General features: G+C 36.7%; 1 protein-coding gene and 1 pseudogene across 7 annotated transcripts in view; both read right to left on the reverse strand.

Moving 5' to 3' along the window:
* Cdk5alpha (Cdk5 activator-like protein) overlaps positions 1-22,462 on the reverse strand; it is a 700,666-nt gene that overhangs the window by 538,704 nt on the left and 139,500 nt on the right. The gene's annotated exons all lie outside the window — the stretch shown is intronic.
* Positions 2,380-3,096, reverse strand: LOC137239566 (large ribosomal subunit protein uL16m pseudogene; annotated as a pseudogene).

Below are 22,462 nucleotides of genomic sequence, written 5' to 3' on the forward strand. Positions count from 1 at the left end.
AGTTGTCCATGGTATCAGGATCGATATGCAGAAAAGGATTATGCAGCATAAAAACAAGGATGTGCCACTTAACTACAGTTTTGAAAATGGGTTCAGCAGTAAGCGAGTGCTGGTGGAGGAGACTCTACAAAGACCACGAAAGTCGGAGACAGCAGTCCGGGCAAAGACATGTGGAACGAATGGGCCAAACAAATCCAAACCGAAGGTACCTGCGAGAAAAACACTGGCATTGACAAACACTAATGGACGCACTAAAACAAAGGGAAGAATTTCACAGAAAGAGTGCAAGGGTGGTTTCAAGCCAGGGCGCACTACTGTTGTGAAATGTCAGAACGATACTGATTACGCAAAGCGAATCTGTCAAGCTCAAGCTCTTCGAAGTAGTCCAGTGACCAAACAACAGAGTGTGAGGCAACGAACTAGGATAATGAGCAGTAAGATGAACCGAAGGTTTATTGGAGGGAGATTTGGTACTGTTATACAACCCTCATCGGCGGAAAGGTGGGGACGATCAGACTTAGGTGGAGGGCAGTGTGACGAATATTAGTATCTCTAAGTGATACTCACATCACTAAGCCGATACTAAGCAGCCACTCATATGTACGTAAACAAATAAATCATTATTTGTACACATACATACAAGGCAGCGGAAAGATACTCACAAATGCATGTAATCATCAGTCGAAGTCCCACTCACCTTTTTGGCGATTAAATTTTGAATTTCCCTACATATCAATACAATTTGATTACTCTTTCTGACTAAATAATGAGTTATCATACAATTGAACAAAAGGTATAATCAAATATGTATACTTTTGACGATCAAAAACTGAAGCGCATTTTGCGATCACTTTTTGGAATCATTTTTGAAGTCCTTTGATGATTAAATTTTAATATTTCATACAAGCCAACAAAAAGACAAACAAATATGCTTATCTTTGATGATTAAAAACTGAATATGGTTTTTCAATCACATTTTGGAATCATATTGAATAAAATGTGTTTACTTTAAGTGATCAAAAATTTATAATAATTTCTAATTCAGCTTTCTGAACCTTTTCTGACTATATTTATTGACTGAATTATGAATTTTGTAGTTGTTAAAATTTTACCTTTCATTGAAAATCTTATTTTTTTCACATACAAAAATTTTTCAATCATGAAGTTCAGAAAAAATATGTAGGTATATAAAAATGTTATTATTAAGATATTTTTCAAGACAATATAATGCAAATGCTGCTCGTGACCGAAGATTTCCCCAACCATTTCTCCACCTTCGGCTTCCCAGAAAATACATAATAGTTGGACAATACAAAGGTTTTGAACTATTTGAACCCAGGTAAGTGAAACTCTCTTGATATACATATGTACCTGGATATATCTTCAACATCCCGTACCGTATCGTATTTTAAGATATTGACGATCATAGCTGATGCTGGATGTTGTAGTCGCAGGTGTATATCGGTCAAGTTTTGAATGAGATATGAAGAATAAATGCATCATAATCTCATTCAAAAATCTCAACCAAAATGATTGAAATATGTTCACGAATATGATCAGAAAATGAGTGTGAAAAGCAGTCAAATATTACTCTAAAACAATTAAAGCTCAATTTTAGAATGATATCAAACATGAATAAAAAGCGTTTCGAAATAGGAATCATAAATGATTATTCAAGAATAATCACATTTAAGGTACATTTTTCTCCCAACGATAAATTGACTTTCGAACAGAAAATGCTTTTAAATTTGAATGTTTTTAATTATATTGGGGTATGATATTTAAATATTTTTTGATCAAAATTTTCAAAAAATGCTGGCTGGGGTAGTACTCACATATACACACTCATATGGCTACAACCCTACCAACCATGAGTGGATAAAGACTTACATAGGTAATCACATACTGACGCTGGGACTGAATTGAGATATTTCGTGTACGTGTGAGCTGTCAGTCTGCAACTACTGCATACTTTTAGGTGAAAATGACAGCTTTGAACTTCAATGTGCAGTGGTTGCCAAACCGTCCTTTAGAACACCCAAAACCCGTTTTCCTAATACCCAAAAATTCCACAGGCTCCAAAAATTTTAAAATGTTAACATTTTTCATTCACTTTTTTTTCCAAAAAATTCCCAACAAAATGTTCCATAATTTTTATTAATTTACAAATTTTATATAATTCATATATATACTAAAAGAAAAAATTTAATAAAATGACAGAATAAAATGAAATAAAATTAAAAACGATAAAAAACTACATTAAATAAATTGAATTAAATAAAGTAAAATGAAGCAAAACCAAATAAAATAAAAAAATAAAAGAAAATTTAATCAAAGTGAATAAATAAAAATAAAATAAAATGAAATAAAATAAATAGATTAAAAAAACCAAGTTGAGAGGAACATAAAAAAATGAAATGGAATAAAATTAAATAAATCGAACTGGCATAACAAAAATAGAGTGAAACGGATTAAAAGAAAAATAAATTCAATGATATTAAGTGGAATGACAGGAAAAAGCCATCTATGACATCCACTCAAATTATTTTGTATTATATCTTTCAAGGAACGGTTTTGGAACGTTTCATCTTCTTTTGGTAATAATTCGCTTAGTTTATCTTGCGATATGGCACGGGCCTTGAATGGTAACTGCTGCGCCACTAAATCTAAAAAAAATTTTACTTCTGCAAATTCGCATCTGCCAACAATTTCAAGAATTACTCTTCCTTTTTTTACTGGGGTTACATAATAATCAATTGCGCCCTTTCCAGCTCCCATACGTTGGCTTTGCCCTTCTTTGTTACAGGTTTCCAAGGTGCTGGTACCCTCCAGATAGCAAACATCGATTTAACGTCCCTCTTGCGACCAATTGAGGGTCGCAACATTTCGAAATGGCGCCATCGCAAAATACCGCCACTTTCTGCTATTACACCCTATTTTTTATGAACTAATTCGTGGTGAACGGTTTCATGACCTCTGCTTCTGCATTTATGGAGGAAGTTGTGGCGTTCTCTCCATATTTCGAAATTTACGACGTTTAAGTTTTTCAACATAATCGCATTTCTTTGGAGGTGCAAAGTTCTTCAAAGTTAACATCGTGGAAAATATAGCCTAATTATCCATTATAGCCCAACTGCCCATTACCCACCATTCCAATTTCAAATGAGAAACCTGTGAAAATAGCAAATGTATCATTAGAACTCTGTAAACAACTCTTGTAGCATTACTTACCATCATTTGAAACCGATTTCCACCATTTTTTCTCAAAAATACAGAATTAAAAATAATTTAATTTATGACAGCTGATTTATTTCCCTGTTTTAACATTCTTTTTTCAATTGTTCTCTTCATATTTTTAGGCGCATATGAATATTGGAAAATATCCCATGATTATGTGACGGTGTTAGTATTTTTTTATAAAAATGTGTGATGGTGTTGGAATTCGAGTTGAAAATATCAAAAAGCGGTTAGCGTTGGTTGGCAGGGAAACTACAAATATACATGTATATGGCGGTCACCAAGCATGAAGTTCGCGAAATTACTAGACCTTAGGAGAAATATGCGGACAAGGCAACAGAGATTATAAAAGCAGCGCAAGCTGACGAATGACTAATCAGTTTGATTTAAACACATTATCAGTTGCGAAGTATAATTGTGAAGTATAATTGTACTACCGCCAAAGTAGTCTAATAAAGACCATTTTGCAATACAAAATATTGGAGTGATTTATTCAACAGTTTAGCGATTCGGACGTTAGCAGAAGGTTGCAAAAAAGCAATAAATCCGAACTACAAACACGACTACGAGAGGCAATGGAATCAGAAGGAATTAACGTAGAAGAGTATGTCTTTCATCTTGATGGCGATGAGACAACATAATTGGAGGGGAAAAACGAAACAAATAAGCGGAATTTTTTAAATTCGTTACAATACATTCAAAACCAATTAAGCATTTCGAAAGTTTTCAAACTCAATTTCCCACGCAAAATTCGCGGAAAGCTCAACATTCACTTTCAGTATGATTATTGAAAACCAAATTCCGACGATATATATAGAATATGTTCCCACAAAAACTGAGACTAGAGGTCAATGTAATTTTTCAGAATTAAATTAAAATATTTTCAGAATTAAGTTTATTGGCTTTTTATGTTGATGATATAACTATTTACGTAATATTTAAGCAAACATTTTGTAACTTGAAACCAAATATTCAACTTTTTCCGACCTCAAACAATTAAACATTTTCTAAATATATTTTTTTTAAATACAAAAAAAGTTTCAGTGCACATAAAATTTCGTACATGTATTGTGATTTGCACTTCCATATAAAAATTTTTGAGCAGCACTCATCATAAAGTAAAAAATATATAAGAATAAAAAAATTTCATTAAATTACATAAGCACAATAGTGAACTACCTACCCAGTTGGGAACTTTATTGCAAATACAATGTATGTATATCGCGGTATCTTTTCCAAGAATATGTTAACAAGAAAATGTTGGATTTCGCTCAAATAAATACGTAAGATAATTACAATAATACGTCTTTTTCTTGCAAAGAAATACAATTTTACAAAACTCATTCGTTTTTCACACTCGTTTTTTTCTAAAATGCTCCATTTACTTGATGGGATCATTTAAAAAGAAAGTAATAACAAACTTGAATCCTTTAAGTCCTTTAATTGGTAAACGTACACTAAGAATTATAATTTTCTACTTTGGTTTATATCATGTAAACAATTTCTCAGTACTGAGACAGTGGCGTAACTATACCATCTGGAGCCCGTGGCAAATTCTTTTGATCAGGCCCTATCAATAAAAATCGGCACGTCACGTTTTACTCATTTTAATTTTAATAAACTTCGATTTTCAGCGTACAATTACACGTTGGATATGCCCCACTAATGGCCATAGGCCTCCTAGCCAATAGAGAATGGTCTGTAGACCATCCTAGTCTGATGCGGAAACCTGAAGGCATTTACAATGAAATAAAAATAAAAATTTTATAATGATGTCCAGTACTCGATAAAATATATTCACTTTGAACAAACATTCCGGATCCTGGAGACGCTCATCTTCGCAAAGCTCATCAAAATGCCATTTTACCATCCTATGGTGATTGGCCATTTTTCTGCTACACTATTCGCTTACATTTTCAAATTTCCAAAATCATGTCGATACCTTTCCAATTCTTCGAGACAAATTTTCAAACGTTTTAAGGCGTTTGAAAGATCGGTTGCTTAAGACTGAAGTGCTTTAAAGGCTACATCGATAGTACGTAGGATCTTGCAATGGAAAAACAATAACATAACAAAATTGTAGTTTTCGATCTGCTTTTATAAATTGTTGAATTGTCTAAATAAACAGTTGCATATCAATAATAGTTTGGTTGTCTCACTTTGGATTTTAAGCAGAACTTATAAAAATATACTTTTAAAATAAAATACTCAGGTTAGGTTAGGTTGAACTGTTGAACCATGAGGACCTCACATAGACTGAATGAGTCCGTATTGTTACCAGAAGTTTGTTTTAATTACGAATTTGAAAAACCCTAAAACCTGAACCTATGTTATAAAATAACTCCGTCCTCTTGGCAAACACTAGAAGCTTCCTAGGACTTAAGCCACTTGCTGCTTCTAGATCTGACAGCTGTATCACTCCTAATAGCTGGAGTCTTAGCCTGGCAAGCGCACGGCATGAGCACACAACGTGCTCGATAGTTTTCTCCTCCAACCCGCGCTTCCTACATCTGCTATCACTGACTTAGCCTAATTTAAAGGCATATGACGCCAGAAGGCATTGTGCAGTAAGAATACCTGTCATGAGTCTACAGTCCTCTCTTTTTAATGATAGAAGCAACTTTGTTAGTCTAAGTTTGTAAAACCTACATATAATCTTCGACACTTTACAGCCCCGCACTTAAACCCACGCCTTTCCCGCTTGGTCGATCATGTGCACCTCTCGCCTTCGCTTAATCTCGCCCAGTCTAATTGGGACGTCTACGACGCAAGCTTCGAGGGATGCGCCCATAGTACAGGTTTACAAGTATGATATGTATGAGAAGGAAACAGTTCCTTTCTCTTTCTAACACACTGCCGTTTGAAACTTCGGTCAGTGTCAAACTATTGTGGAACTCAGTGGAACCTGCGTGGAACATGCGTTTGACACTGAACGAAGTGTCAAAATTAACGGGGTTGCTGTCATGACCAGCGACGCAGGGAAACAAAAAAGGAGCTGTTGGTACATTTTTTTGAACGAATTTAGTATGAAAATGTACTGCTCCTATATGGGTCCTACAGAAAATTATACAAAAGTCTTGAATTTGGGTATTTGAGGACGCGTAGTTATTCCAGTATTAAGAATACAAACACGGGTGCTAAGTTTTTCTACCCGTTCAAAAGTTCTCCGCGAAAAACAGTTTGAAACCGGGGTCGACTGCAATAACCCGTCCAAAAATGTGGAAAGAGAATGTTATCAGTAGTACAAAGGCCAAAAACTATTCGAATTATTGAAAGCGAGGCAAAAACGCGTCTATTAATACCTCCCCGGACGGTTTTGGTCGTGTTTTAGCAATCGTCCCCGGTAATAAAGTATCACAATTTCTTAATTAAAATTGTCCAAAATATATGGATTTTAAAGAGAGATGTAATTAAGTGCTCGATTGAAAGTAAATAAGGATATTTCTTTGTAATTTTACGATAAAAATTTTACGCAGTTTTCGTTAGCAGCTACTATACTGTTCTTGGACCTAATAAGTACAACAGTGCCAAATAGCATCCACAAAAAAAAAAAACGAACAAGAACAAGCATTTTATCAGGTGAAGCGTGGCTGTGTATGTGCGTGCTGCTACGTATCATACTTGTAGACTTGTACTATGGGATGCGCCCTTTTTATCTAGTTTATCCGGTTTTTCATTCCCATCTATTCCCTGTCCCGATTCTCCCCAAAGACTGCTTACACTCTAACATGCATTTAGATGCTGTGCTATGCGAGATTATTGCCTTAATTGCTGCTTCACTGTCAATATAAAAGTTAAAGCGGTTGCAGCTTAAGCTATTCTCTTCCAGGGTCTCTACTGCTTTGGTTACGGCTAATATTTCTGCTTGGTAAACGCTACAGTAAATCGGCAGTCTGTAGGATCTATTTATTTCCGGATCAGCATAGTAAAGCGCAGACCCTACTCCTTCCACTACTTTGTAACTATCTGTGTACACATGTATCGCCTCGGTCGCAATTTGAGCACTTTTACGCCACCCATCCACCTCTATTGTGACCTTAAGATCTCCCTCGAAGCGCAGATAGGGAACCAGGTAGTCTGTTCGTCTTGTGATTGATGACGCTATACTATTATGGCCGTATGGTCGGCGCTCAAGCTGCCCCGAGGCACCGAGCCTGGTTGCAGTTGTTAACGCTATGTTCTTTGCTACCAGGTCTACAGGTGAAATGTCCAGAATAGCATACAGTGCAGCCGCCGGGGTTGTTTTTAGGGCTCCCGTAATGCTAAGCATTGATAGTCTGCATACCCTCTCCAAGTTTTTGAGGTAGGTTGTTTTTTGTGTGGCTTTCCACCAAACAAGAACTCCATAGTATAGAATAGGGCATATAATCGCTGTAAAAACCCTATGAGAAAGAGAGCGCGAGAAGCCCCACGTGCACCCCAGCATTCTTTTACAAGCATAAAGTGCAGGTGAGGCCTTCTTCACCCTCTCCCCCACATTGAGCTTCATGACAGTTTACTATCTAGGATGATTCCTAGATATTTTGTGCAAGGTTATCCTGTAGGGTCACCGCTCCTAACTTGGGCCTGGTCCAATTTGGGACCTTGTACCTATTTGTAAACAATACCATATCCGTCTTCTCCGCGTTGACTTTCAACCCGACATTAGATGGTCAGGTATGAATATCCCGAAGCGCCCGATCCATCAAAGAGCTAGCTGTTGGATGGCACTTTCCACTTATGACAATTGCAACTTCATCTGCGTAAGCCGTAAGTTCTGCGGGTCCCTCATGGAATCGCCTGAGTAGTTGGTTGTAGAACAGCGGCGTTTCCCTGTCCACTGATTTCGTGGCCTCGTACAAGCCCCATTGTGATGTAATCTTCATGCAATTTAATATGCAGCCGATCCATCTGGTTAAGGCTGGATGCACTTTAATGTAATTAAGACCATCCATAATCGCCCGTTTAGAAACTTTATTGAAAGCCCCGGCAATGTCTAAGAAGACTCCTAGAACATATTCCTTATATTCCGGGGCTTTCTCTATGCTTATTACCACCCTATGCTTTGGGATACACGTGACCGATCTTCCATGCTTTTGGTAGGAAAGCTACACGAGCAGGTCTCCAAGAGCGGCACATGATTCAGTCTTATGCACCCATCGAATATTATTTTAAGCCATTCCACGACCGCTCTACTTGAAACTTGTAGCATAGCTGGGAATATACCATCTGGGCCCGGCAATTTAAACTAAGAAAACGTCTTCACTGCCCATACGATCTTGGTAGCGGTCACCAAGCCCGGCCCTACCCGCTCCGTGATCGAAGTGTGAGTGCTGTCAGCTGGCTCTTCTGAACCATCTCCCGATGAGAAATGTGTATCGAAAAGCACCTCAACGCCTAACTATTACGTGACCATTCGCCGTTTTCTTTCTTTATTAGTCCCTGGACTTTTGCTAGGAATTTTTTCAACCGTGCTGTTTCGCTTGAGCAACCTATGTCCGTACAGAAACTTTTCCATGAGATTCTCTTCGCCCTGGAAATTTCACGCTTCAATCACAACAGACTGCCAATGATTTCGCAACTCCACTCTCGCACTTGCTCTCTGATAGCACAACTTAGCTTGAAGGAATACAGGAGCAGTGGGAGCATAACTCCAAAGCACTTCGTACTGCCGCCGAGGATAAAATTGGTTGCCGGTGGCCACGAAAAAACAACTGGTACGATGAAGAATGCCATGTTGCAACTGAAAGAAAAGACGCTGCCTACAGGACTACGTTAAAAGCGAGCGCGACAAGAGGAGTGTGTGAACTCTATCGTGAGTTGAAAAGGCAATCGAGACGCCTTTTCGGGAAGAAACAAGCAGAAGAAGAAAGGCGTGAGTGCGAGGAGCTTGAGCTGCTGGCCACCAAGAATATCGCCCGAAAATTTTACCAAAAAATACGGCGACAGACGAAAGGTTTTAAGACCGGAAAGGAAACGGCGACCTTGTAACTGGTGTCCAGAGAGTGCTTAGATTATGGAGGGAACACTTCTCTGCTCCCCTAAATGAAGGCAGCGATTCACCGCGTAGAGATGACGAACCCGATTCCGCAATCGATGATGATGGAATATATGTCCCCCGCCCGATTATGACGAAGTTAGAATAGCAATAACCGGATTGAAAATGAACAAAGCCGTGGGCGCTGATGGATTGCCTGCGGAGCTATTGAAGTACGGCGGCGAGAAGTTGGTAAGGCGCATGCAGCAGCTTCTTCGCAAAATATGGGCGGACGAGTGCATGCCCGACGATTGGAATCTAAGCGTTCTTTTCCCAGTGCACAAGAAGGGGGATACTGCAAAATGCACCAACTATCGTGGAATCAGCCAGCCTTCTTAATATAGCATATAAGGTCCTTTCAAGTGTATTGTGCGAAATATTGAAGCGCACCGTGAACCGGCAGACTGGACCGTATCAGTGCGGCTTCCGACCTGGTAAATCTACCATCGACCAGATTTTCACAATGCGCCAAATCTTTGAAAAAACCCGTGAAAAGAGAATCGACACACATCACCTCTTCGTCGATTTTAAAGCCGCCTTCGACAGCACGAAAAGGAGCTGCTATGTCTGAATTTGGTTTCCCCGCAAAACTTATATGGTTGTGCAAAATGACGCTGAGCAACACCATCAGCTCAGTCAGAATTGTTAAGGACCTTTCCGAGCCGTTCGAAACTAAACGAGGTTTCAGACACGGTGACCCCCTGAGCATTAAATCTGGAAAAGCAAAAACGTTTTCGGGTAATTTGCCATTAATTATTATGAATAAATTTAGCTAGTTTCAACAAAAGTTAACTCATTATTTGTGATTTCATGTTTTTTTGAAAGCATCTAAAATAAAAAACAAATAATCTGTTAATAAAGACCTATGTATTTACGTGTAAGTGAAATTTGCCACAAAAAATGGGCCGGTCAAAAATTAATTCTATTTAAGATTTTTTTGTACGCTAGAAATTATTTTGGAAACATTTTTTTAGAATTTTGGAACAGGCCCCTATAGGTAAATGGCAACAATGGGCTAACCATATTTGTATGTAGGTGAAGGATTTGAGCAACACGACTACGCAGCTTTCAAATTGAGAGGGGTTACATTATATGTAGGTTTGTGTCTTTGAAGTGAGCACTTACATAATTGGTGCGCTTTTGTGCACGAAAGTAAATTTCAATATTTGGAGAGATTGTTCGAATTTACAAAAAACTTTTTCTATTAATTATAACCAAATAGAGTAATATTTGTTATCAAAAATAAGCCTATGCAGTGCGGCTGATTCATACGAATCGATTCATATAACTTTTATATGATTTTGCGTATGCTAAGTCTGCGAAACAGCCTGTCAATCGATTGTAGGGAAATTGTGTTAGCGTATTAATATATAGATAGTATCGCCTGTGGTCGAAATTCGACCAAGTTTTATTTTTTTCAACTCTGTCTATGCATCCAGTGTTGGGGGTAGTACAATAATGGGTTAATACTTATGCAGTGAGTGGAAATATAGCCAACTGGTCTAACTTACTTAAATTTTTCAATAAAATTTTGTATTTGATCTAAGACGTTATACTTTTTGATTACATTTTCTTAAATTTTCAACAAACTTTTCAAATGTAATTATATCGTTTTGGTATGGAGCTCCTTAAAAAAAAATATAAAAAAATGTAAAATCAAATGAAATTGACATAGAATTATGGTGAAATTACTTGAAGTGAATTGAAAAATAGCTTTTTCCACACCACCCTGAAGGTACGCCGTTGGCGCGCTACCGAAGTTAGTTTTGGGTGCTCGGTTCCCCAGTATGCCTATATCACCCATATAAACTACATATACATATATCGCCCATTTACTTCAATAGTGTCGTAATTCAAAAAACACGAACTTTTACTTAAAAACGATAAAAAGTGCTAAGGGATTTTATCCTATTTAACACCACCCGTTAGGTATGCAATTCGCGCTTTGTCCAGTTTAATTTTGTTTAAATATATATGTAATATGTAAGCGTGACACAAACCGAAAATTTCGAATAGAATAGAGGATATCTTCATAAAAAAAAATAAAAATATAAAAAAATTATTTAATGGCAAAGAAGGCAGAGCTAAAAAAATTTAAAATGAAAGAAAAAAATAAGGTACATTAGGTGCGAAAAAATTAAGTGAAGTGAATAAACAGTTACATATAAAAACGCAATAAGTGCACTTAACCTTTTTCGGGGTTTTAATGTTATCATTGTGGAAATATGAGGATTCTAATGTTCGGATATTTAATGTTGGGAATCCAATTGAAATCTATGTACGTGTTTAATTTATATTAGATTTGTAAACACTCCATTTCTTGAATATATGACCATATCTACCAAAAAAACTACTAAAAAATTTAAAAAACAAATTAGGGTTATGGGATTTAAGCATCCGATTAATGGGCATATAATCGAACATAGTTAGCCTAATAATAAATATAATAGGTAATATACGGCCTATGCAATACGGCCGCTATGATGCCGGTTGCCGTTTTAACCTAAAATCACAAACGTTTTTGCGACGATTCATTCAAGTTGCATTCAAATAATAATAAACTAAGTTGAAATAAAAGAATATATAAAAAAATTCGAAATAAAATAGATTAGCATAAAAGACAATATAAAAAATTTTATGTTATATTTTTGTAGCAAATTTATTTTTTTTGTTCAGTATAAGACGTACTTTATCTAAAATGAATATTAAATCTGCAAATACAAACACATTTTCGGGCAAATTGGCCATTAATTGTTATAAATAAATTTAGTTAGTTTCAACAAAAGTTAACTCATTATTTGTGATTTCATGTTTTTTTGAAAACAACTAAAATAAAAAACAAAGAATCTGTTAAATAAAGACTTATGTATTTACGTGTAAGTGAAATTTGGGAACCAGCATCAACACTAGCAACAACATCCGCACTGAAATACAGCGAAGAACCAATATTGCTAATAAATGCTACTTTGGACTAGGTAGGCAATTGAAAAGTAAAGTCCTCTCTCGGCGAACGGAAATCATACTCTACAAGTCACTTATCGTACCCGTCCTGCTATATGGGGCAGAAGTATGGACCATGACAACAGCAGATGAAGCGGCTTTGGGAGTGTTCGAGAGAAAAGTTCTCCGAAAGATTTATGAACCTCTACGCGTTGGCGATGGCGAGTACCGAAGAATATTTAATGATGAGCTGTACGAGCTATACGCAGACATCAACATAGTCCAGCGAATTAAAACGCAGCGGCTGCGCTGGCTAGGCCATGTTATGCGAATGAAAGATGATGCTCTGGCCAAGAAAGTGTTTCTATCGGAACCCGCCTATGGAAGCAGAGGTAGAGGGCGGCCCTCACTCCGTTGGAAGGACCAGGTGGAAAACGATTTAAACTCCCTTGGTGTGACCAATTGGCGCCAGTTGGCGGAGTGAAGGAGCGACTGGCGTACCTTGTTGGACGGCCATAACCGTTTAGACGGTTAAGCGCCAATTAAGTAAGTAAGTAAGAAATTTGCTACAAATTATTTTGGAAAAAAATTTTAGGATTCTGGTAGATACCACTATAGGTAAGTGGCAACAATTGGAAACCATGTTCTATTCTTTCACCGTCTGGCGCGTACGCATATGTTTGTAGGTGAAACATTTGAGCAATACGACTACGCAGCTTTTCGAATTACGAATTCAGCGGGGTTACAATATGTAGGTTTGTGTCTTAGAGCACTTACATAATTGGTGCTACAGTTGATCCGCTTTTGTGCAAGAAAGTAAATTTCGATATTTGGAGAGGTTGTTCGAATTTACAAACAACTTTTTCTATTTATTATAAACAAATAGAGTAATATTTGTTAACAAAAATAGGCCTATGCACCGCGCTGATCCATACGAATCGATTCATATAACCTTTATATGATTTTACGTATGCTAAGTATGCGAAACAGCCTGTCAATTTATTGTATTGAAATTTTGTTAGCGTATTAATATATAGATAGTAGGTAACATACGGCCTATGCAGTACGATCGCTATGATGCCGGTTGCCGCTTTGAACTAAAATCAAAGACGTTTTTGGGACGTTTTTTTTTTGTTTAATATACAACGTGAAATTTTCCGATTCAGTCAAGTTGCATTTAAATAATTATAAACAATTTGAAACAAAAGAATATATAATAATATAAAATAAGAAATAAAATCAATTAGCATAAAAACAATATAAAAAATTTTATGTTATAATTTTAGAGCAAACTTATTATTTTTTTTTTGTTCAGTATAAGACGTACTTTGAAATGAGCATAAACTTACTCTAAAATGGTCATAAAATCTGGAAATGCAAAACATTTTCGGGTAATTTGCCATTAATTGTTATAAACAAATTTAATTAGTTTCAACAAAAGTTAACTCATTATTTGTGATTTCATGTTTTCTTTTTGAAAGCAACTAAAATAAAAAACAAATAATCTGTTAATAAAGACCTATGTATTTACGTGTAAGTGAAATTTGCCACAAAAAATGGGCCAGTCAAAAATTAATTGTATTTAAGTTTTTTTTTCGCTAGAAATTATTTTGGAGCAATTTTTTTAGGATTTCGGAACAGGTAAATGGCAACAATGTGCAAACCATATTTGTATGTAGGTGAAGGACTTGAGCAACACGACTACGCAGCTTTCGAATTGAGCGGGCATACATAAAATGTAGGTTTGTATCTTTGAATTGAGCACTTACATAATTTATATTAAATTTGTAAACACTCCATTCCATGAATATATATGACCATATCTACCATAAATCATATGTGAACGATATAATACTAAGATATAACAAAGCAGAATAAATTAGAAAGAAAAGAAAAACAAACAAAAACATTGAAATTATTCATGCAAACATATTTACTAAAATAAAATTGATTTCATTACTTTAAGCGACATAAACAAATTAGGGTTATGGTATCTAAATAAAATAAATAAATAAATGGTATCTAGGCATCCGATTAATGGGCATATAATCCAACAAAGTTAGCCTAACAATAAATATAGTAGGTAATATACGGCCTATGCAATACGGCCGCCATGATGCCGGTTGCCGTTTTGACCTAAAATCAAAAACGTTTTTGGGACGTTTTTTCGTTTAATATTTATTTATTTTTTATTTAAAATTATAGTCGACTCAAAAACAGAACGGTCGTCTGCTAAAAATTTAAAGTATAATATATGTATAGTATATATAAGATTAATAAAAGTTTCCCCAGTGGCGGGTCATCGTGAGGAGCTCAGAAGGGAGCTTACGCGAGGTGCTCAGAAAGGAGTTTGGTGCCCATAAGGGGGCTGACGCGACGTGCTCATAAAGGAGCCCGATGCCCAGTAGGGGAAACGCGCGAACCAGTTGAAGTACCGATGTATCCCATCCATCCTTACACAATCGTGCCTATTTTCTACGGAAGAAATATTAATTCCAGCTTTTTTAAAAAATAAATTAGCTTGTATCTCTTAGTTTATATAGGCAAGTATTGCATTACGTATAGTGGCAAAAGTACATTCAAGACTGATACAGCTATACAAGTCATTGCAATGCACCAGATAAGCAGAGGATTATTTTTAGCAGAGTTTCGACGAAAAAGGGGTAAACAAAAAGGAACGTAGTGTCTGGAAACCATAGGAGGAAGTGCAAAAAACAATCGGCTGAGAAGGTCAGCAGTATCAATTTCTCCAATAATGAGCTTATGGATGAACAATACCCCCAGTAATATTCTCCGGTTTTCCAGAGTGGATAAGCTAATAAGAAGAAGTCTATTTCTGTATGGTGGAAGGTGGAGACTTGAGTCTCAGTTAAGGCCACGTAATGCGAATATCAAAAATTGCTTTTGAACTTACTCAAGACGCTTTATATGATTTTGAGAAACAGGGGACCAAACGCATGAGCAATACTCGAGTATTGGACGGACCAGCGATATGTAAAGAATCTTAGTAAGATACGTATCATCGAACTCTTTAGCCCATCTTTTAACGAACCCAAGTACTCCCGGCCACCGTGGTGTGATGGTAGCGTGCTCCGCTTACCACACCGTATGCCCTGGGTTCACACCCTGGGCAAAGCAATATCAAAATTTTAGAAATAAGGTTTTTCAATTAGAAGAAAATTTTTCTAAGCGGAGTCGCCCCTCGGCAGTGTTTGGCAAGCGCTACGGGTGTATTTCTGCCATGAAAAGCTCTCAGTGAAAACTCATCTACCTTGCAGATGCCGTTCGGAGTCGGCATAAAACATGTAGGTCCTGTCCGGCCAATTTGTAGTGAAAGTGGAGCAGAAGAAGAGAAGCTCGGCCTTAGATCTCTTCGGAGGTTATCGCGCCTTACATTTATTTTTATTTTAAGTACTCCCAATGCTTTGTTGGCAATAGATGAAATATGCATGTTGAAACTCAGTTTCGGATCAAAAAGAACACCTGGATCATTTACACTAGATATACGCTCCAAAGGGGTATCATCTATTAAATACGGTTTCAAAACTGGTTTCGCTCGGTGAAATGTCATATGCTTACATTTAGATCAATTTAAAGATAGTAAAATTGTTGTGCACCAACAATGGAACGAGTCTATGTCATCTTGAAGATGATCCAAGGAACTCAAATCGGTAGGACAGTAAGTGTAGCAAAGTTTTACATCATCCGCATACATTATAATATGGGAATGTAATATTATCTGTGGCAAGTCGTTTATGAATAGGGTAAAGAGCAAAGGGCCTAGATGACTTCCCTGAGGTACCCCGGCGGAAACTCCAAACGATTCCGAGAGATTACACTTGAAAATAACTTTTTGGGTCCGGTTAGAAAAATAGCTTTTCAGCCACATTAATAGGTCAAACAGAAAGCCCAGTAAATCAAGCTGATGAATAAGTAACTCATTGTTGACGGTATCGAATGCTTTGCTGAAATCAGTATAGATGAAATCCGTTTGCTTATTCGCTAAAAATCCTTCCATAACTAAAGAGGTAAATACTAGCAAGTTTGTAGTGGTTGAGCACTGATATCGAAGTTGACTGTTAACAATCTGTTCAAAAACTTTAGGAATAGCCGAAAGTTTAGCAATACCCCTGTAGTTCTCAACTTCTGACCTACTACCCTTTTTATATAAGGGTATATTAAAAGACTGTTTCCAAAGTGACGGGAATGGCGCAGGTCCCAGAGAAAGCTCAAATAATTTTAAAATAGGCTCATAAATGTTTTCAGCGCAGTACTTAAGCACACAACTAGGAACACCATCTGGTCCCGGAGAAAAGTTGGACTTCAAAGATTGAAGGCTCTGAAGAACAATATTACCATCAATAGTAGGATTCCTAATGGAATTCGAGCTATTTAAGCGATAGGCGTATTGACCGGAATGAAAACCACTGGATGAATACGTGGACTTAAAGAACTCAGAAAATAGTTCAGCAACGTCGTCTTCAGTGAAAGCTTTTCTACAACCAAAGGTTAATGAGGAAGGATACCCAGAAGTTTTCCGTTTTTAATTTACGAAACTATAAAACATTCAAGGTTCGAATCGAGCTCAAGGCCAGAACAATAATTTTTTTCTAATGATAATTATTGTTATTTTTTAATTTTTCTAAATTTGAAAAGTTGTATTTTGTTTTTGGAATAGTAAGTAGAAAATTTTTCAGACAACCTGCCATAGCTGCGCAGATAGATCCATTTCGAAGGGTGCTAAGCCTTCATCATCAGTACGCTTTAGGCATGCTGCGCTAACCATTTAGCTATACAGCGGTGGTTTGTTTGACTGGCAAATTTGCTACTTCTATTCCTTTCTACCAACTATATTTATTCAGTGTTACGCCATCTGGTGCAAATCTCTGATAATGCTGGACTTTTGTTTATTGTCAATTACTTTGTTTGACATTCCCAAGTGCTCATGGTTTATTAACAATTGTTTTTGTTTTTATCGGCCTATTGATAAATCATTCAAGGTTCGAATCGAGCTCAAGGCCAGAACAATAATTTTTTTCTAATGATAATTATTGTTATTTTTTAATTTTTCTAAATTTGAAAAATTGTATTTTGTTTTTGGAATAGTAAGTAGAAAATTTTTCAGACAACCTGCCATAGCTGCGCAGATAGATCCATTTCGAAGGGTGCTAAGCCTTCATCATCAGTACGCTTTAGGCATGCTGCGCTAACCATTTAGCTATACAGCGGTGGTTTGTTTGACTGGCAAATTTGCTACTTCTATTCCTTTTTACCAACTATATTTATTCAGTGTTGCGCCATCTGGTGCAAATCTCTGATAATGCTGGATTTTTGTTTATTGTCAATTACTTTGTTTGACATAAAAACAATTGTTAATAAGCCATGAGCACTTGGGAATGTATACAATTTTTCAAATTTAGAAAAATTAAAAAATAACAATAATTATCATTAGAAAAAAATTATTGTTCTGGCCTTGAGCTCGATTCGAACCTTGAATGATTTATCAATAGGCCGATAAAAACAAAAACAATTGTTAATAAACCATGAGCACTTGGGAATGTCAAACAAAGTAATTGACAATAAACAAAAATCCAGCATTATCAGAGATTTGCACCAGATGGCGCAACACTGAATAAATATAGTTTGTAAAAAGGAATAGAAGTAGCAAATTTGCCAGTCAAACAAACCACCGCTGTATAGCTAAATGGTTAGCGCAGCATGCCTAAAGCGTACTGATGATGAAGGCTTAGCACCCTTCGAACTGGATCTATCTGCGCAGCTATGGCAGGTTGTCTGAAAAATTTTCTACTTACTATTCCAAAAACAAAATACAATTTTTCAAATTTAGAAAAATTAAAAAATAACAATAATTATCATTAGAAAACAATTATTGTTCTGGCCTTGAGCTCGATTCGAACCTTGAATGATTTATCAATAGGCCGATAAAAACAAAAACAATTGTTAATAAACCATGAGCACTTGGGAATGTCAAACAAAGTAATTGACAATAAACAAAAATCCAGCATTATCAGAGATTTGCACCAGATGGCGCAACACTGAATAAATATAGTTGGTAAAAAGGAATAGAAGTAGCAAATTTGCCAGTCAAACAAACCACCGCTGTATAGCTAAATGGTTAGCGCAGCATGCCTAAAGCGTACTGATGATGAAGGCTTAGCACCCTTCGAAATGGATCTATCTGCGCAGCTATGGCAGGTTGTCTGAAAAATTTTCTACTTACTATTCCAAAAACAAAATACAATTTTAATTTAGAAAAATTAAAAAATAACAATAATTATCATTAGAAAAAAATTATTGTTCTGGCCTTGAGCTCGATTCGAACCTTGAATGATTTATCAATAGGCCGATAAAAACAAAAACAATTGTTAATAAACCATGAGCACTTGGGAATGTCAAACAAAGTAATTGACAATAAACAAAAATCCAGCATTATCAGAGATTTGCACCAGATGGCGCAACACTGAATAAATATAGTTGGTAAAAAGGAATAGAAGTAGCAAATTTGCCAGTCAAACAAACCACCGCTGTATAGCTAAATGGTTAGCGCAGCATGCCTAAAGCGTACTGATGATGAAGGCTTAAGCACCCTTCGAAATGGATCTATCTGCGCAGCTATGGCAGGTTGTCTGAAAAATTTTCTACTTACTATTCCAAAAACAAAATACAATTTTTCAAATTTAGAAAAATTAAAAAATAACAATAATTATCATTAGAAAAAAATTATTGTTCTGGCCTTGAACTCGATTCGAACCTTGAATGATTTATCAATAGGCCGATAAAAACAAAAACAATTGAAACTATAAAACTTTCTTGGATTTTCAAAAAATTTAGCTTTACAACTTAAGTAATCTTTATAACAAAGCTGATTACGACGGTGAAAGTTAGAACGGGCTATTAGGTATTTAGAGAAGTTTGCAGATGTTCCAGTTTTCTTGAATCTCTTATAAAGCCTAGATTTGATGTTATTAACTCTGATAAGTTGCCTTGGAAACCAAGGCGGCTTATTCGAACACAGTGTATAGCGAGTAGGTATACTTGATACCTATAGAAGCCGTCAAGTGTACTGTAAAATATGGAGATTGTCGAATCGACATCAGTGCAAGCATAGAGCTCCGACAAATCATGGGAAGCCAACAGATCATTGAGCATAATGAAATTCGCTTTGTAGAAACATCTAGAACGGGGTCGATCCTGTACTTGAATCCTGCGGGGTAGACTGATATCAAGTGATATCTCAAGCGTAGGGTTGCAGAGGGTCTTCTGGAAGGGGATAATGGTGGAATTGAGTAAGGGCAGTAGCCACCGAGCCATCCAAAAATACTAAACCCAGCATTTTGTTTCTACTATTTGGAACGTTGTTAATCTGAAGGAGAGATGCGTCTAACAGGCAATTGAGAAAATCGTGGTTGAGCAGTGGGAGTTAAAAAGTTTGAATCACTCATATTAACCCAACTAACTGCTGGCAAGTTAAAATCACCAACAACAACAAGTCGATCATTATCACCTAACTGCGAATGTAAATCGCAGATGGCCGAGCTATAACTAGCATAAACATTCATATCCGAACAAGTTGGAATGTATGAACAGCAAACAATTATGCTAGAGGTACCGAATGAAAGCCTAACTGCTATAAATTCGATATGAGAGATATTTTCCAGCAAAATCAACTCAGATGAGAGGTTAGAATCAACAGCAATAAGGACACCTCCCGCTCTAGAAATACGGTCACGCCTGTAAACAGCATATTTATTTGAAAATACCTCACAATTGAAATTATCAGGCTTTAGCCAGGTTTCCTTAAAGGCTACTACTTGTGCCGTAAAAATGAAGCTATTAAAGAAAAAAGGGGCGAGTTTTTGATCGTAGGCTACGAACATTTTGGTAATTAATGATGAAATGGGACGAATCTATAATTACCTTTGTGTTGTTGTTTTTGTGTTCGATATTACATTTTTTGGATTTGTATTAACCGCTATGACAGGTCCCGCCCTCGACTTCCTGGTAAATAAGTGTACCACCGTATGTACAGGCCAAAAAGAAGGATCAAGGACCTTGTCGAAGATTACATCAGAAACAAATATTTTAAACGAAGATATGTCTCTCTCATACTTAAATTTGAATTTATAAACATTGATGTTACTGGTGGGCGACACACCGAGCTTAGAGCAGACATAATTAGCAACGTCATGTTCCGTTAGAGATGCATGTAGCCGTGACACAAATATGGCCCTACGAGGTGGCACAGCAGTCACCGGCGTAGTAGTAGCAGGTAGCACACCAGAAGATGGAGCTACTGTAAGAGAAGGGGCAGTTAACGCGCTGATTGGCCTAGCGTTGTTGTTCGAATCAGTCAGTAACGTTTGGTTGCTGGCAGCCAAAAATGTTGCCAAACTGTCGGTTACTCTGGTTGTAGGAGGTAGAGAAACAGGTGGAAGAGAAGGTAAAACTGGGGAGGTTAATGAAATTAACAGTGGTGTCGTGGGGGCAGTCGCTACAGAGGTACCACTGCTAGTTGGAACGGTGTTAACATGGTTAGAAATCACCGTAGCATCGCTAGAAATCTCGGCAGACCGTTTAGGGGATTTCTGAGTCACATTAATTTGCTCTGTCTGTGAAGTTGGAGGTACAGACGTATGAGGACAACCTTGTCTCAGACCCGAAGCCAAGTTGGTGTTATTATTGGGCATGCATTTTTCGCGTGTTGGTGACTCCGAAATTACTTTAAATTTTTTTAAATGAGTCTCCATCATTTTAAATCTTTCGTGCAGGTCACGAAAGCCAATGAAAATATTATTAAGCTCTTTCTGAGTTTGTCTCATGAAAGCGCGCATGTCATTTTCTACTATGCGGCAATCATGACAGGTCTAGTTTAGCCCAATTTTGCTGGATATCAAGTCAACAACTCGACCACCTATGTGTGAGAATTCTGCACACGAAACGTGAGTCATGTTTTCACATAGCCAACAGCAAACATAAGTGTCACCTCGGGATATTTTCCCCTGGGAGGTACAATTCTTGGAACAACAATCCAACATTACTGTTAATTAAATCAAAAAAAAAAAAAACAAAAAAAGAACACAATAACTCTTCTTAAAACAAATTCACTAAGCTGCTTTAATGAGAGTTATTTTGGAGCACTATATGCTATCTGCTGGAAACGCTTAGCGAACAGTAAATAAAGCAGAAAGCAAAAGACACACAATGACTTGCTAATAGCATAAATCAACAAAAAGGTATGCATTTAGACAATAATTATTGTATAAGTTTATTAACACAGAATTTAAATCACTAAAAATGCACAAAATGCCACAATATGTATTGCGCTTTTATTAAGATTTATACACTGTAAACTAATAAATGAACTGTATAGAATTAAAACAATGTATATGCAGAATTTAGGTTGTTTACAAAAGTAAAAATAATAAAAGGTTACAGAGCGATAAAAAACACGTCCGCGCAACAAAAAAGTTACCAGATTATATTGTTATAAATTAATTTAGTTAGTTTCAACAAATGTTAACTCATTATTTGTGATTTCATGTTTTTTTGAAAGCAACTAAAACAAAAAACAAAGAATCTGTTAAATAAAGGCCTATGTATGTATTTACGTGTAAGTGAAATGGAGAAAATTATACTAGCTGCAGAACTTAACCGGACTGGAACAATATTCTATAAAAGCGTGCAATTACTGGCATATGCTGATGACATTGTTATCATCGGCTTAACACCCGCGCTGTTAGCTCTGCTTACTCCAAACTCGAAAAAGAAGCGGTAAAGATGGGTTGATGATGGGTGAATGAGGACAAAACGACGTACCTGCTGTCATCGAGCAAAGAGTCAGCGCATACGCGCCTCGGCAACCACGCTAGTGTTGGCAGCCATAATTTCGAAATAGTAAAAGTTTATTTGGGAACCAGCATCAACGCTAGCAACAACATCAGCACTGAAATCCAGCGAAGAATCAATCTTGCCAATAAATGCTACTTTGGACTAGGTAAGCAATTGAAAAGCAAAGTCCTCTCTCGGCGAACGAAAATCATACTCTACAAGTCACTTATCGTACCCGTCCTGCTTTATGGGGCACAAGCATGGACCATGACAACAGCAGATGAAGCGGCTTTGGGAGTGTTCGAGAGAAAAGTTCTTTGAAAGATTTATGGACCTCTACGCGTTGGCGATGGCGAGTACCGAAGAAGATTTAATGACGAGCTGTACGAGCTATACGCAGACATCAACATAGTCCAGCGA

Source organism: Eurosta solidaginis, chromosome 2, assembly GCF_040869045.1.
Source record: "Eurosta solidaginis isolate ZX-2024a chromosome 2, ASM4086904v1, whole genome shotgun sequence".
In the NCBI taxonomy this organism is placed as follows: domain Eukaryota; kingdom Metazoa; phylum Arthropoda; class Insecta; order Diptera; family Tephritidae; genus Eurosta; species Eurosta solidaginis.